The sequence below is a fragment of the Sus scrofa genome, chromosome 10, assembly GCF_054392235.1.
Source record: "Sus scrofa isolate SSC_HxYL_T2T_F1_AM1 chromosome 10, Sscrofa_HxYL_maternal_Yorkshire_Landrace_v2.0, whole genome shotgun sequence".
NCBI lineage: Eukaryota > Metazoa > Chordata > Mammalia > Artiodactyla > Suidae > Sus > Sus scrofa.
This window is the reverse complement of record NC_139392.1, coordinates 67,571,261-67,588,191: the sequence shown is the minus strand read 5'-3', so window position 1 is coordinate 67,588,191 and position 16,931 is coordinate 67,571,261. Positions and strand designations below refer to the sequence as shown.

Below are 16,931 nucleotides of genomic sequence, written 5' to 3'. Positions count from 1 at the left end.
AGATCCAGTGTTGCCACTGCTGTGGCTTGGGTTAGATCCCTGGCCCCAGAACTTTCACATGCCATGGGCATGGCCAAAAAAAAAAGTTCCTACACCACAGCTCACAGCAACACCAGATCTTTAACCCACTGAGCAAGACCAGGGATCAAACCTAAGTCCTCATGGATACTAGTCAGGTTCATTACTACTGAGCCACGAGGGGAACTCCCTAATGGACTTTAATGTAGCAGAGTATTAATAGCTCATGGTTATGGTTTTGGATTGCACATTGTAACTAACCTTTCAGAAACTACCACTTGTTGAGTTTGGATGAAGTAACAAAGAAGAATAGCCGCAATTATCCAAAAAAAGACTAGGAAAATGTTCTCTCCTTTCCATAGCAGAGATCCAGTGTCGTCTAGACATTAAAAAAGGTTTGCAAAAATAGAAAATAATGCCACTCTTCTCCTAAGTATTTTTGCCTTGGAAAATACAGGTTTTTAAAAATTAAAATACAAGGTATATGTACTATATTTTTAATGAATTGATGCATTTTAAAAAATGTCTCAGTTTTAATTCCTAATCTGATAAATATTGACAGATAGAACCCACACAAACTAAAGTTCTCTGGGGTCCTCAATCATTAAGAGTATAAAGGGGCCCTTAGAATAGAATCATTGGAAACGATGATCTAAAATGCACACATACACATTCCTCTGTTCTTACTGGGCCAAAGCATCTCACTGCCTCATGGAGAAGAAGTCCTGGAACTGCTCATAAAAGAAGAATCCATCTTAACTAATGAGAGCTACAATGACACTCTCATCTCCCCAATAGTCACCACAGTGACCAAGGCAGCCTAGAGGAGAAAAAAAACAAAACAAAACAAGACCCCCAAACAGGAATTTGGGACCAAAGAATGGGTGTTGCCAGCACCTCGACAATAGCAAGTTTGCTCTGAATAATCAGAACTGTTCTATCATCTCTGTTCTTAAAGTCACATTTCCTAATTTCTCCATGACTTTTCCATGATACCTGCCCTTCCTCTTGATGTTGCTGCTCCAGGTTGATGGGCAGACAGAGACATGTATTTTGTGTTTTAAAACCTACTCAGGGAGTTTCTATTGTGGCTCAGTGAGCCAAGAACCTGACATAGTGTCCCTGAGAATGTGGGTTTGAACCCCTGGCCTCGATCAGTGGGTTAAGGATCCAGCATGGCCACAAGCAGTGGCATAGGTCACAGATGTGGCTCTGATCTGGTGTTGCCATGGCTGTTGCCTGGGCCAGCAGCTGCAGCTCTGATTCGACCCCTAGCCTGGGAACTTCCTGAGGCAAGAAAGAGAGAAAGAAAGGAAGGAAGAAAGAAAGGAAGAAAAAGAAAAAAAACTGAAGGTGAGGCCAGCAGTCTGTGTTGTAACAACCCCTCAGGTAACTCTGTCCACATCAAATGTGGGGACCACTGCCCCAGATCACCAGGAGAAGGGGCGTGTTTGTCTCAGACATCCCGCACCCACCAGGTCAGGGTATCTGACCCTTCCCAACTGGGCTTTTCTGCTCCCAGCCACTTCTCTTACTTCACATAATGACAGAACATCATTTTTATCTCCCTGCTAAGCCTTTCCCAATTGAAATGTGAGCAAAGAAGGCTTAAGGTATCAAGTTTTATTTCCAAAGTAATTCATGCCTAGAGACCTTAGTCTTTCTCTGCATCTCTGACACTTTCCATGAAGTCCTCGTTCTTTTATGGTTTTTACCCCCTCTTTTTGGAAGTAGTCACCTTTAATCTCTCTTTAGTTTAAACATTACTCATAGAAACATACCCGGGCAAGTGAACCTTGCAACTTGCCCTAATTTCTCCTGCCAATTTGAGAGCAAGAGTTGAAGATTTCTGTACGCTCATTTCTTGTAACACGGAGGCAAAGGAGGATTAGCTGAATGACCAACACGTTGGACACTCTTGGCTGGGACCGTGTTACTGTCACCAGCTGAGAGCATCTGAGGCTAATTCAGCATCTCAACTAGAACTGTGAAGCCTGGCCAGCTACCTAAAAAAACACTTCCAGTCAGTCAAATGTTTTACCTCTACTGGAAGAAGAATTCACATTTTATTTATTTATTTATTTATTTATTTTGTCTTTTTGCTTTTCTAGGGCTTCTCCTGTGGCATATGGAGGTTCCCAGGCTAGGGGTCCAATCAGAGCTGTAGCCACTGGCCTGTGCCAGAGCCACAGCAGCAACGCGGGATCTGAGTCGCATCTGCGACCTACACCACAGCTCACGGCGACGACGCCGGATCCTTAATCCACTGAGCGAGGCCAGGGATTGAATCTACAACCTCATGGTTTCTAGTTGGATTTGTTAAGTACTGAGCCACAATGGGAACTCCAAGAATTCACATTTTAGATTCTCCTGTTGGGGATTCAATAGTCTACTTCCTGCTGGAAGCACAAGACTGACTTAGCCAGATGGAACGGGACACAGGAAACCATGACAGTGGTCCCCCACCCCACAACATGCCAGAGAAGACCAAGAGAAGTGCGGAGGGCCTCCAAACCACCTTCAGATGTGGGCCATTCTGCATCTTCCTGCACTGATGGATGCTGTTGGGATAGTTCCCCAAGCAAGACTCAACTTTGGAACCTGTCACATCTAAAATATGCCATTGAATGCTGCTTCTGTTTTGTCTGCTTCCATGAACCATATCATGAAAAGTCTGCTATACCTTAATCAAAATGACCCGGTTTTGAATGCCAAATAACTGTATGCACACCCCTTACCACCTTCCAGGATGCATGTCTGCCTATCGCCAAAATTTCTGCCAAAAAAAAGTTTATGGATTTCTATAAGTTTGTTGGGAGGTAGGTTCCTGGCCTGGCAAGGCAGACATATGTGCGGAACTTTGAAAGGAAGTCTAGGTTTAAAATACTAAATGAATCTTTCTCTCCTCTGGTGCCTCAGGGAGGAAAGGACAGGATGGAGGGTGTTGGGCACAGAGACCTGTGTGTTCTTAGCCTCCACTCTCCTGCTGAACATCTGCAACACACATTAGGCACCTCATCTCAGGAGGAGGAAGGCATAAAAGGTCACATCCCTTATCTTGTTGGCAGGACCACCCAAGGTCAGATCCACGTCATCATGTTCTTCAAGCCCCCCCAGAAAAAGAGTCCACACCTTCATCCCCTCCATCTCATGACAGGATGCTCTGGGAAATGCCTTCCTCTCCATGGTGGTACCACTCATCCCATACGAGATGCTCTTGAATCAGTGAGGGTTCCTGGCAACAAGTACTAGAAATAGCTTCTGGCTCTTTGAAGCACTGAGGGGTTAACAGGAAATTATGTGAAGCTCTCGGGATTGGTGGGAAGCTGGAAGGACAGGTTTGGGATGGCAAGAACCATGAAAGGCCTGGCGAGAAGGGTCATAATGCATAAAAGAAGGCAACAGTCTTGTTGCAGGGTGATTGAGACGTCACTGGGACAGTCATGGGGACCACTGGGGTGAACCCAACCTCTGACCCTCCTCTCCTTCTGTATGTCACACGTACAGTGTGCAGTATCTAAGAGCAAGCATCTGATTAGTCAAGCTTAGGTCACTGGCGCAACCTATAGGGAGAGGCAGGTGGAGGAAGCCTTTGGCCATCTTGGCCTCCCTCGTAGGGAGAGGGATAGAGCAGCAGGAACCAGGTTGGGGGGCCTTCTGGCCAAGAGAAAGCTCACCAAGAGGCTGTAATTCCCAATAAGAAAGCAGAGTGGTTGTTTGGAAGGAAATGTATATGTTATAGCTGGTAACAATCAGAGAGCAGTCCTTCCCCCAGAGAGATGTAGGTATTGAATGTCGTGGTTTCAATAAATTCTGGCACGAGAGTATGAGCTCCTGAAAGGTATTCGTGGGAGTTCCCGTCGTTGCTCAGCGGGCTAAGAATCAGACTAGTGTCTGTGAGGATGTGGATTCCATCCCTGTCCTCGCTCAGTGGGTTAAGGATCTGGCATTGCTGCAGGCTGCAGCCTACGTCACAAATGTGTGTTGTGGTTATGGTTGTGGCTGTGGTATAGGCTGGCAGCTACAGCTCCAATTTGACTCCTAGCCTGGGAAGCTGCAAGTGTGGGCCTGAAAGAGAGAAAGGAAAAAAGGAAGAAGGAAAAGAAAGAAAGAAAGAGAGAGAGAGAGAGAGAGAGAGAAAGGAGAAAGAAGGAAGAAAAAGAGAAAAAGAAAAAAAGTTATTCGTGTCCCACCTGGTTAGATTTCCATGACCTTTGGTTGCAGTATTTCCTCCTCATACACTTTCCCTACATTTCTCAAGGCTGCTGTCCTGCACAGGGTCATCCAGGCTGCGTTTGACTAGCCGATCTCGGAGCTTTTGTTTCTTACAAGGTGCAGTGATTAAAAAAGGCTTTATCAGAGTTCCCTCTGTGGCACAGTGGGTTAAAGATCTGGCACAGCTGTGGCAGTGACCCAAGCTGCCTGAGAGACTATGCTGCCAGATCCTTAACTCGCAGCATCAAAGAGGGAACTCCAAGACACCTTTTCTTTCTTTCTTTCTCTTTCTTCCTTCCTTCCTTCCTTCCTTTCTTTCTTTCTTTCTTGCTTGCTTGCTTGCTCTTTTTAGGGCTGCCCCTGTGGCATATGGAGGTTCCCAGGCTAGAGACTGAATTGGAACTGAAGCTGCTGGCCTACACCACAGCCACAGCAATTTGGGATCCAAGCTGAATCTGTAATCCACACCACAGCTCACGGCAACACTGGGGATCCTTAACCCACTGAGCAAGGCCAGGATCAAACCTACATCCTCATGGATACTAGTTGGGCTCATAATCTGCTGAGTGACAATGGGAACTCTCCAGGACACCTCTTCTGAGAAAGAAAGAAGCACCCACCAAACAATGAGGCAATGTTTTTGGCGAATTTTTATTGTGTATATTTAAACAGCTATTTTAGTCTTATTTAGACATTGGTCTTATATATGCTTGCATTTATAAAAAGGAAAACACCAGAGAGAGAAATTAGAAACATCTTCATATTCATACGCTAACTTTTCCAAATTGCTTTTTAACTCAGAGTCGCTGAAAGCTGTGTTTTACTACATAAACTGTCCTCTGTGCCATGAAGAGTTTTAATGCAACAGTGCTTCTGAAAAGAATCCATCAAAGAGCTGAGAGCCAATGGTCCTGATCTCCTAAGCTGGCTCCACAATTATTTAGAGTTGGCCTTCTTTCGAATTCTCCTTTAAGAATTGCCAAATCCATCTGATTCACCATCTTTCCCTCTCCTCCACCCCCACTGAAGAATTTGGCCCCCAGGGATGCTTGTCCCCCCGGGACTCTTCCAGGCTGCCGCCAGCCATGCCCTTGACTTTGATGCTGGTGTTTTTAAAGGTTAAGCAGTGACAACAGGTAACAACTGACACTTGGTCTATAGTGATTGCAAAACACTGATTGCAAGATGCCTGGAGGAGAGACGGGATTAAGATGGCGGAATAGGACTGGAGCTCAGCTTTTCTCATAAAAACAACAAAATTACAACCAAATGCTGAGCAACCTTCAGCCGAATGGACTGGAAATTTTCAAAAAGATATCCTACTTCAGAAGACAAAGAGGAGGCCACATCAAGAGGTAGGAGGGGTGATTGCTTGATATAAGCAACCCCATACCTCCTGGGTGGGAAGCCCCAGGGACTGGAAAGTAACTCTATCACAGAGATTCACCTACAGGAAGTGAGAGTTCTGAGCCCCGTGTCAGATCCCCAGGGCTGGAGATCTGGCACTGGGAGAAAGAGCCCCCGAAGCATCTGGCACTGAAGGCCAGTGGGGCTTGTGCACAGGAGCTCCTCGGGACTGGGGGAACGGGAGACCCCATTCTTGAAAGGCGCACACAGACTTTCACGTGCACTGGGTCCCAGAGCAAAGCAAAGGCTCCATAGGAATCTAGGGCAGACCTGACTGCAGTTCTTGGAGGATCTTCTGGACAAACAGGGGGTGACTGTGGCTTGTTGTAGGGGGAGGACATTGGAGGCAAAGCTCTTGGGATCATTTATCAGCTTGCGTTTCTCTGGAGGTGGCCATTTTGGGAAAATCTGGCCCCACCCATCAGCTCTGAGAAGCCCCAGGCCAAACAATAATCCTGGCAGGATCACAGCCCACCCATCAGTAAACAGGCTGCCTAAAGAGCCCCCCAGGCCCACAGCCGCCTCTAATCTCACCCAGAGACAAAACCCCACTTACCAGTGCGCAGGCACCAGTCCCTCCAATCAGGAAGCCTACAGCAAGCCCCCTACCAACTTCAGCCACAAGGAGTGCAGACACCAGAAGTAAGAGAGGCTACAACTTTATTGTCTGCAAAAAGGACACCACACCAAAAACCTATAAAATGAAAAGACAGAGAACTTTAACTCATATAAGGGAGAAAGAAAAAACCCCAGAAAAACAGCTAAGTGATCAGGAGATTCTCCAGGAAAAAGACTTTAGACTGTTGATGCTGAAAATGATGCAAGACATTGGAAATAAACTGGAGGCAAAGATGGATAATTTACAGAAAACACTGAGCAAAGAAATACAAGATATAAAACTTAAGCAAGCAGAGATGCAAAATACAATAACTGAAATAGGATGCATAGAGATTTCAGAAGTATTAAAATATACTTTTAAAAAAATGTATCTTAGGAGTTCCCACTGTGGCACAGTGGGTTAAGAATCCGACTGCAGAGGCTCAGGTCATGAGCGAGACTTGGGTTCGATTCCCTGGCCCGGCACAGTGGGTTAAGGTGTTGCCACAGGTGTGGTTTAAGTCACAGCTGCAGCTAGTACTCAGTCCCTGGCCCAGGAACTTCCGTGTGTCATGTGTGCAGCCATAAAAAAAAAGTATTTTGCAACTTTAAAATCAATTAAATATGAGAAGGCAAGGTATGCTACCAAACTGATAGCTATTAATGCTGCCTTGTAGTAGTTATTATCACACAAGACATAGCCAGTAGAAAAGCATGAGTTTGTTTTTGTTTTTCATTTTTGGCTGTCCCGAGACCTATGGAGTTTCCTGGCCAGGGATCAGATCCAAGCTGCAGTCGTGACCTAAGCCATAGCTGTAGCAATGCCAGATCCTTAACCCACTGTGCTGGGCCAAGCATCAAACCGGCATTCCTGCGCTCTCAAGATGCCGCCAATCCTGTTGCGCCACAGTGGAAACTCCAGGAGTGCATGTTGTTTGGTGCCGTCTTTTTTTCTTTTTAGGACCACACCCGTGGCACATGGATGTTCCCAGGCCAGGGGTCGAATTGGAGCTGCAGCTGCTAGTCTACGCCACAGCCATGGCGATGCGGGATCTGAGCCACGTCTGCAGTCTACACCAGAGTTCATGGCAATGCCGGATCCTTGACCCACTGAGCGAGGCCAGGAACCGAACCCGATTCCTCATGGTTCCTAGTCAGGCTCATTACTGCTGAACTATAATGGGAACTTCCTATGGCATCTTGATGCCATCTTTTTGATGAATTTATTTTGACATCCATACATATTTCATATTGTCATCACACCATTAAACATCCAACTTTGTACATTACCAGGGAATGTAGCCAGCAGACACTCACCTTCTCTCATCTCCATCCTATTGTTCATCCCATTCTGGAGTCTGACCGTATCCTTCACCCCACTTCCCCTCTGAGCTTGAGTTTCACCCGGAGGGAAGGTGGGGTGCAGTCAAGGATGGGCTAAGGCTGAAGCTGACATCAGTGAGCCGATGGGCTTTGTGTGGCTGCTGGAACTAGAAGAGGACTGTGGTCTGGCCCTAAAAGGGAAAGTTTAGGGTGAGGAAGAGTGTGACAATCAAAGATTAAAAACCAGGCTAGAGTGTAGGTGATTGAACCAAGACCACAGCACCAGAGCACAGCTGATCTTGAGTAGAGTTGAACCAGAGTTTAGGTGGTTGGAGCAAAATCAAGGGCTTGGCGGTTAGCATTTGCCAAGAACAGGTGGGGGGTCCAGGGAGTGAAGCAAATCAAACCACAAGCAGCACCGATGATCTGATACAGATCAGCAAGTCTTGGTTAGACTTCATTATACTTCCTGCCAGAGAGGTGCTGGGCAGGGCCCAGGCGGACACAAATGAGCTGTAGATGAACTATAGCTGGAGGAGGTGAAGGGCACTGGGCCTCTGGTTGACACTGGGTCCTTCAAGCATCTTGGTACAATGAGGAGTTTTTCCGCTGGCTCTCAGCATGATTTCCTGATCTCTTTCCACAGCCATTCCCTGGAGTCACCCTGACTGTCCTTCGGTGAGAGAACTAAGTTCCAGAGGCAGAAACACACCTCTGGGTAGGTTTTCATCTGATGTTGTTGAACCCAGTAAAAGATGATGACAACTTGAAACAGAAATGAAACTTTCTTGAAGTCACGGCCACTCCACCTCCACCCACGCAGCTGGAGTTTCCTGCTAACGTGATGCTGGGGCATCTAGAGGTCCTGGCCAACTGACAAAACAATTTGCTCATGATGGTGGCTCCATGACAAAGCGGAAATCTCTTATGGACTGCTGGGGCAGCAAAAAGCGTCCAAAGAACACAGCTTTGTGTTATCGTAGCCGCAGGGAACAGTGGGAGTAGGAATACCTTTATTTTCCACTGTGAATGCTCCAAAGATGACAAACTCGGTGGGAAATCCCAGTCCTATAGATACATATGTTTCTACTATAATCCTTTTCAGTCCTAATCAAGGCCTACATTATCCATGAGCTTAGCCACCTTGGAAAAGAAGAAAAACAAAACCCAGGTTGCAAAACCCTACACACAACTTGCTCTGGACAGCACTTCTCAGCGCTCTTGGGGAGATAGGAAGCTTCGGAAATGTTTGCACAAGCAGCCACAGGGCCGAGAGCTAGCAGGAAGCTCAGTGTTTCGGGGGTTGTTTTTTCCGTAGCTTAGTAGAGTTCATTCTGATTACCCTTTGGTCTGACGCAGGGTAAAGCCGTGAGGTCTGTGAAGTCAATCCTTTTTAGAAGTTGAAGATAAAGGACCCAGCGTACTGATACACCTGAGTGTTTTCTGATCTCTCCTGAAATAAAATCCAGAGGCAAAAAAATTTTATCCAAGGCTTATTTACTTCACACCAGACCAGAATCTGTTCCATGATTTATTAATAATTTCCTTGATGGAGTTCCTGTTGTGACTCAGCGGGTTAAGAACGTGATATAGTGTCTGTGATGATGCAGGTTTGATCCCTGCCCTCACTCAGTGGGTTAAGGATCTGGCATTGGCATGAGCAGTGGTGTAGGTCGCAGATGTGGCTCGAATCCCATGTTGCTATGGCTGTGGTGTAGGCTGGCGGCTGTAGCTCCGATTTGACCTTCAGCCCAGGAAATTCCATATGCCACAGGTGCAGCCCTAAAAAGAAAATAATAAGAATTTCCTTCAGATTGTTCACTTTTGCCTGATAGGATGGTCACTCTGTATTAAATATTATATTATAATTATAATTTAAGACTCCATCTTGGAGTTCCTGTTGTGGCTCAGTGGTTAACGAACCTGACTAGCATCGGTGAGGACTCGGGTTTGATCCCTGGCCTCACTCAGTGGGTTGGGGATCCGGCATTACTGTGAACTGTGGTGTAGGTTGCAGATGCAGCTCAGATCCCGAGTTGCTGTGGTTGTGGTGTAGTTCAGAGGTTACAGCTCCGATTGGACCCCTAGCCTGGGAACCTCCATATGCATTGGGTGGGGCCCTAAAAAGACAAAACAAAAACAAAAAACAGAGATTCCATCTTTGCAAGTGCTCATGGAGAAAGAGAAAACTCCTGCTGGCCTTCAAGAATTGAGCTGCTGTGTTGAGGGAACCCTGTGTCTGGGGACTGTGGGCAGCTTCCAGAACTGAGAGTGGTCCCCAGCTGACATTCAGCAAAGAAACGGGGACCTCAGTCCTACAACCTCAAGGAATTGAATCCTGCTTGAGTTTGTGACAGGATCTAGGGCTCCAGAAAGGAAGGCAGACGCCTTGACTGCATTTCTCTCTTACAAGCACAGCCATAAAGTGTTTCTGAGGGATACAAAGTGGATTTTGTTAGTAAATATTGCCAAATAGCCCTTCATGGTGGTACCAACTGACACTCTCACCACGACCAACCGTGTGGAGGGGCCCAGTCCCCGCTATGAGATGAACGGGTCTCTGATCACTAGTAAAGTGGGACCTCTTTTCATATATTTATTGTCCACTTAGTTTTCCTCTTCAGGATAGCATCTGCAGCATATGGAAGTTCCCAGGCTAGCGGTCAAATCGGAGCTGCAGCTGCTAGCCTAACCACAACCACAGCAAAACTAGATCCAAGCTGCATCTGCGACCCACACTGAAGCTTGCAGCAATGCTGGATCCTTAACCCACTGAGCAAGTTCAGGGATCAAACCTGCATCCTCATAGACAGTATGTCAGGTTCTTAACCCACTAAACCACCAGGGGAACTCCTCCTCTTCATTTTTTGGTTGGACTATTTATCCTTTTTTATGGGTTCATAGAAATGCTTTATTCATTCTGAATATTAATCCCATTTCTCTCATATATGTTGCAAATATATAATATTTGCATATCAAAATCCATAGTTCATTTTCCCCCTAAAATTTGTCTCTTAATCATATGGAAGTTTTTCATTGATAGCGTAGTCAAATTTATTCATTTTTATGGGGGTTTCTGTTTCTTTCAGAGCCTTCCTACCCCAAGAGTATTTTAAAAAAACCAAAAACCCAATATTTCTGTAGTTTTGTTTTTGACTTTTATTCCATCAGGGATGTATTGGGAGCTCCCCACGCTTTCACCCACCCAGGTCTGGTGGCCACCCTACCTATTCATCTGATATGGCTTTGGGCAAGGTCCCTAGAGATTTCTGTATTGCTGAATCAAAAAAGACAGTCCTGTGGCTTAATTTTACTTGCCTCCTTGGCAGTACATGTGGGAGTCAGTGGAGCACTCTTTCTTTGGCAATGCTTCCCTTCCTTGGCCTCTGGGACGGCATCCTTGCCAGGCTTTCCCTCCATCTCACTGGCCTTCCTCCGGCTCCGTTATTGGATCATCATCTTTTTTTGGACCACAACCCATGACATGTGGAAGTTCCAGAGTCAGGGATGGAACCTGTGTCATAGCAGTGACCTAAGCCACAGCAGTGGTGCCAGATCCTTAGCCCACTGCACCACCAGGGAACTCCTGGATCACTGGATCATCTTCTTCCCAATCTCTAACTCTTGGTATTTCTTTCTTTCTTTTTTTTTTTTTTTTTCGTCTTTTTCCCTTATCTTGGGCCGCTCCTGCGGCATATGGAGGTTCCCAGGCTAGGGGTTGAATCCGAGCTGTAGCCGTCGGCCTACACCAGAGCCACTGCAACGCCAGATCCTTAACCCACTGAGTAAGGCCAGGGATCGAACCCACAACCTCATGGTTCCTAGTTAGATTTGTTAACCACTGAGCCATGACAGGATCTCCACTCTTAGTATTTCTTAAGGTTCAGGTCTGAGCTGTCTTCTCTGCCTCCCCTCGGGGACCTGAACTTTATTTAGTCTGTATAGAGATGGTTTCATTGCAATGTCTCTAGCCTGTATCTTTCCTTTGCTGCAGCTTTATATTCAGACCCTCGTCTGATTTTTCTCCCTGGACAATCCACAGCCATCCCAAACTTCACACGTTCCAGACCGAACTCTTCGTCCTCATCCCCTGCTCCAAACCTGTTCTCCCTCCAGGCTTCCTCACCATCCACCCTTGGACTTGGATAAGACACCTAGCAGTCATCCTTGGTTTTTTCCTTTCTCTCCCGCCATATCCAGTCTATCAGCAGGTCCTGTCCATTTAGTCCACCTGAAACATCTCGATTGGATGGGCTTCCCTCATCATCAGCATCAGCCTCATCCAGGCCACTGACCTCTCTCACTTGTACTTTGGCCTTGACTTCCTGGCTTCTCTTCTCTTGCAAGAGCAGCCTCCTTTTAAAACATAGCTCATGGAGTTCCCACTGTGGTTCAGAGGGTTTAGGACCTGACACTGTCTCTGTGAGGATGCAGGTTGATTCCTTGGCCTTGCTCAGTGGTGTTGGATCCAGTGTTGCTGCAAGCTGCAGTGTAGGTCTCAGACGTGGCTGGGATTCAGCATTGCTATGACTGTGGCATAGGCCTCAGCTGCAGCTCTGATTTGACCCCTAGTCTGGAAACTTCCATCTGCTACACGTGAGGCTATTAAAAAACAACATAGGTCATGGTCGTTCCTGCTTTCAGCATTCCTGTGGCTTCTCATTGTTCTTAAAAGAACCCAAACTTCTCTTCAGGGTCTCTAAATACTTCATGGGGCCTGGACCCTAATCTGAAGATACCCTTCCTCATGGGTGCTCCTTCAGATCTTTGACCAAACCCACATCTCCCCCATTTCAGGGTTGTATTTGTTCCCTGGGTCTAATGGAAAAAAATACCACAAACTCGGTGGTTTGAAGCAACAGAAGTTTATTCTCTCAACAGTTCCAGGGGCCAGAAATCCAAAATCACGTATTTTACAGAAGAGAAGCTGGGGTTTAGAGAAGGCCTCACATCTTCAATAACTCTTCCCTATTTCCTGGTTCCTTCCCTCAAAACTAAATATCTGCAATAAGATCAATTTTTTGTAATAAGAGCAACAAATCTTTTTTTTTTTTTTTTTTAGGCCACAGGTGTGGCATATGGAAGTTCCCGGACTAGGGGTCGAATCGGAGCTGCAGCTGCCAGCCTACACCACAGCCACACCAGATCCACGCCACATCTGTGACCTACACCACAGTTCACGGCAATGCTACATCCTTAACCCACTGACTGAGGCCAGGGATCGGACCCACATCCGTTTACTAGTTGGGTTTGTTTCCACTGAGCCACAAGGGGAACTCCAACAAATCACTTTACAGGATCAAAGGGCAGAGAAAATATTTGTCATCTAGAGTCATACAGTGCAGCAACCAGACTACAACCAGATCAAAAAAAAAAAAAAAAAAAAAAGCTCTATGACTGGGGATTAAGTTATGGAAATAACACTAATGCAAGGTCTGTGGACTTGTGGCGTTTATGTTTATACAAAAGGAGCATTTGAGCTCTAGGAGGTAGGGCTGATCCATGTGTATTGTCTCATACGAGGAGGATTTCCCTGGACATGTCTGAACCTCCAGTTCTGTGTTTCATTCTGAGTCTCGTCTGTCCCCAAGGCTTTTAAATTGGCCCAAGAGAGGGATTATAACTATTTATGACTCTGCCTATAAAACACCACAGGGCTTAACCTTCCAGCAGGCGCAGGGCCGGCTCCATTTACACTTCAGTCTCCCTGCGGCTGCTTTGAAAGGGTCTGCTTTTCTTCTCCGAGGCCTGGGGATCTGGGCAGACAGACACACACGCTGGAGTTATCCCCTCTTAAGCAGATAATTCAAGGATTAATTTAGCTCGGTAAACACAGGGATCCCAGAGAGACAGCCAGTGGCCTCCTGGGGGCATTGGAAAACCTCGAGGGAGAAAAGCCATTCCAGATCAGCCCATCCAGCAAACATCACAGAGCTGGAGCCTTCTGGAAAGGTCTGGGGTCACCTTTGTGCACTGGATACCACTGTGGGTGCAGTGGCCTTTGGCAGGGAAGTCTGTCCTGGAGCGCTCTCGGCTTCCTCTTGCAGCAGAAGAGCTGGAACTGGTGATCAGTTCCCTGTGCAAACCTGGAAAGTATGATTTCATGGTTTCCCCAAGCCCCTACCCACCCCCAACACTCACCCTCCCAGGGGAAAAGTGACCCAACTGGCGGCAGCCGTCACTGCTGGGAGCTGCTCTTCCAACTGCTTTAAGAGGCAGCTGGTGGCCAACATCTTCATCTGCTTTTTCGATGCTTAGTGTCCCAACTCCCATCACTTCCTCCCTTCCGCCTGGCTTCCCCCCACCCCTCTCCCACCCTTGACTACATCAAGGATTTCTACTGGTTCAGGGTTGGCTGTATCACATGCAGTAAGGGTTCAGTGAATAGGGGGGATTTGGGTTAAAGAAATTTAAACCTGGGAGTTCTCATTGCAGTTCGGTGGAAATGAACCCAACTAGTATCCATGAGGATGTGGGTTTGATCCCTGGCCTCGCTCAGTGGGTTAAGGATCCATCATTGGTGTGAGCTGTGGTGTAGGTCACAGACACAGCTTGCATCTGGCTTTGCTATGGTTGTGGTGTAGGCTAGAAGCTGTAGGACTGATTTGACCCACAGCCTGAGAATCCATATGATGCAGGTGCAGCCCTAAAAAAAAAAAAAAAAAAAAAAGAGAGAGAGAGAAAGAAAAAGAAAATTAAATCTGTTTGTACTACAGGGCTTCTCCAAGGCTCCAACAGGCCAAAATGTATACATGTGCTCTCTTGGGGTCCAAGAGTGATGGACAGAACACAGTCTGGGGAACCCTGTGCTCAGGAGGCTGGGGAGAGGGAGCAGAGAATTTATGTGAGTCTGTACCTGCCAAGTGCTGCGTGTGCCTTGGGCAGGCATTGCCAGGGCGTCTATAGCCTCTTGACAATCCATGGAGATGGGCATGGTCAAGGCCACTCCTTAGATATGAGATGATGCCATGTGCACTCATAGTAAGGCTCAAACACTAGAAGCATCCAAACAACAAAACTGCCCCCAAGGATGGTTTTCTGATCATCCATTTAAAAAATCAGGCCATTGTACTGAGTGGTGCACCATCTGCTGTGGTGCGTGGTGCGTGGCCGAGGCGTGCTCTGCCTGCTGGGCCTGAACGCCTGGTCAGTGAGGTCATGGTGGCCTTGGCTGTGGCATATGGACACAGTGGGGGTGGGGGTGTCCAGAGATGCATCACAAACGGCTCAGTCAGAAGACACTTTGTAATGTGAAAATCTCAGGAATTCACCCAACAAAGATCATCTGCAGTCGAACAGGAGCTGCTGCTCATTCCAAGGCAGAAGGAGAAATTCTGGAAAGAAAAAAATGGCCAGAGCCAACTAGGGCTCTTGGGGGCCGTGGACCTGTTTGCAACATCAAAGGGAAGGAGTATGTGGATGAATTTCTGGATTTCAGAAAGAGAACTGATAAACAGTATTCTTGCTTTTTTTTTTTTTTTTTTTTGGAAATAAGCTTTTCATTTCAGAACCATTTTGGATTTCCAGAAAAGTTGCAAAGAGCCCTGAACGCCCACACCCGGTTTACCCAATTGTGAACAATTGTCACAACTAATGAACCAGTATGGTTACATCATTAACTAACATCCAGATTTTATTCCTATGTAGTTTTCACCTGATCTCCTCTTTCTGTTCCAGGACCTCACCCAGATGCTGCATCTCATTCCATCACATCTCCTTAGATTGTTCTTGACTCTGAGAGTTGTTCAGCTCTCCTTCTCTTTGGTGATCTTGACAGTTTTGAGGATTACAGGTCTAGTATTTTAAAGAGTGTTCTTTCTGTGTGGGTTTGTCAGGTGTTTTCCCTGTGGTTAGACTTGGGTTACAGGTCTGGGGAGGAAGACCACAGAGGTCGGGTGCCCTTCTCCACATCCTATCGAGGGTGTGTCCCAGCACCGTGATCTGTGTTCATCTTGACCTTGATCACGTGGCTGAAGTCGTGTCTATCAGATTCCTCCACTGCAGAGTGGCTCTGGTGGGCTCCCCTTCCCATGCTGTCCTCTTGGAAGGGAGTCACCATGACGTCACAACCCACACTTAAGGGATGGGAGTGATGTTCCACCCCCCTGAGACAGGAACATTGACATAAACCTCCTGGCATTCTTCTGCGTGGGAAATATGTCTGCCCGCCTCCATTCAAAAAGATGTACTCAATTATTAATTTATATCAGGTTGGACTCATGAATATTTACACTATGCTTTGTACAAATATGTGCAAATGACATTACGTTATCTATTTTGTAGCTCACATTACTCAAGCTTGGTCATCGGGAACTCTTTCAGTTGGCTCCTGCCTCCCTTAGCAGAGCCACATTGATGTGTGGGTGGAGGGGGTGTTTGTTACTTGGAGGGAGTTTTGAGTTCATCCTTGCTTTTCAGCACTACAAAATGCTCTAAGCTCATATTATATATTTCCTGTCCCAGCCCATTCTAGGAACATCCATTTCTCCAAGAAACCCTCTTCCCTTCTATGAGAGAATGATATTAAAAACCAAGACTAGATCTGGGTTGGGTGCTTATTGTTACTGAGGGAGTCATTTCTTCTAGGGCCTCCCAGCCAACAGGGAAAAAGAATTTATGTGTGTACTAACCTGAGCATATAACCACCTGTATCTCGATTAAGCCCACCTCAAGTTCATAGGGCTGTCCCCACCCCTGATCTAGCACTACATGGATTATTCTAGCCTCCTCTTCATAACCTGACAATCCAGCTCTGTGAAGCCTGGCTTCCACCATCTCCCGAACGCTGACTTTATGGTTCAGTTCCAGCTTACACGGCCTGGGGCTTCAGAAATCTCAATCCACATCCTCACGGAAGACAACGTTCCAACTAGAGTTCTGTGCTCCTGAGCAGTCCTTTTGCCTTTAGTCATTGAGTTTCCACTCATTCCCAAAGTTATTGGATTATCTTTTCTCCCCTCCCTGGGGGGTGTCATACGTTTATAGCACAGTTAGATTCTTTTGTCACCACCTGCATTCCTTCCTGGGAGCCTCTGACTTCCTAAATGAGTTTTTAAAATTGTATTTTATTGAAGTGTAGTTGATTTACAATGTTGTGTTATTTTCTGCTGTACAGCAAAGTGCCTCAGTTATATATATGTATGTATATGTTCTTTTCGTATTCTTTTCCATTACGGTTCATCACACGATACTGAATATAGTTCCCTGTGCTGTACGGTAGGACCCTGTTGTTTATTAAGTGATTTTTTAAATTTGCATATAATTAGGTTAAGTCTGTGCTGTAAAGTTCCATAGGTTTGGACAAATGTATAGTGTAATGTATCCGCTATTACAGAAAAGTTTCCCCATCCTAAAAAATCCTGTCTATCACC

General features: G+C 46.3%; 2 protein-coding genes across 13 annotated transcripts in view; one reads left to right on the top strand and one right to left on the bottom strand.

The window, feature by feature from the left end:
• The window catches only part of MTPAP (mitochondrial poly(A) polymerase), a 133,287-nt gene that overhangs the window by 7,353 nt on the left and 109,003 nt on the right, over window positions 1-16,931 (bottom strand). For 6 of the 11 annotated variants that reach the window (XR_014817099.1, XR_014817098.1, XR_014817100.1 and 3 more), the window contains one exon: window positions 12,410-13,646. The gene's annotated coding sequence lies outside the window, so the exon portion shown is untranslated. Of the gene's footprint in view, window positions 1-4,868; window positions 9,014-12,409; window positions 13,647-16,931 lie in introns of those variants that run through there. The other 5 variants (XR_014817088.1, XR_014817097.1, XR_014817086.1 and 2 more) reach the window with 5 other exon arrangements.
• Window positions 1-16,931, top strand: part of LOC106505145 (uncharacterized) — a 100,692-nt gene that overhangs the window by 62,476 nt on the left and 21,285 nt on the right. The window contains exons 3-5 of one of the 2 annotated variants that reach the window (XM_084980001.1): window positions 5,395-5,588; window positions 8,207-8,278; window positions 15,238-15,352. The gene's annotated coding sequence lies outside the window, so the exon portion shown is untranslated. Of the gene's footprint in view, window positions 1-5,394; window positions 5,589-8,206; window positions 8,279-15,237; window positions 15,353-16,931 lie in introns of those variants that run through there. The other variant, XR_001299271.3, reaches the window with a different exon arrangement.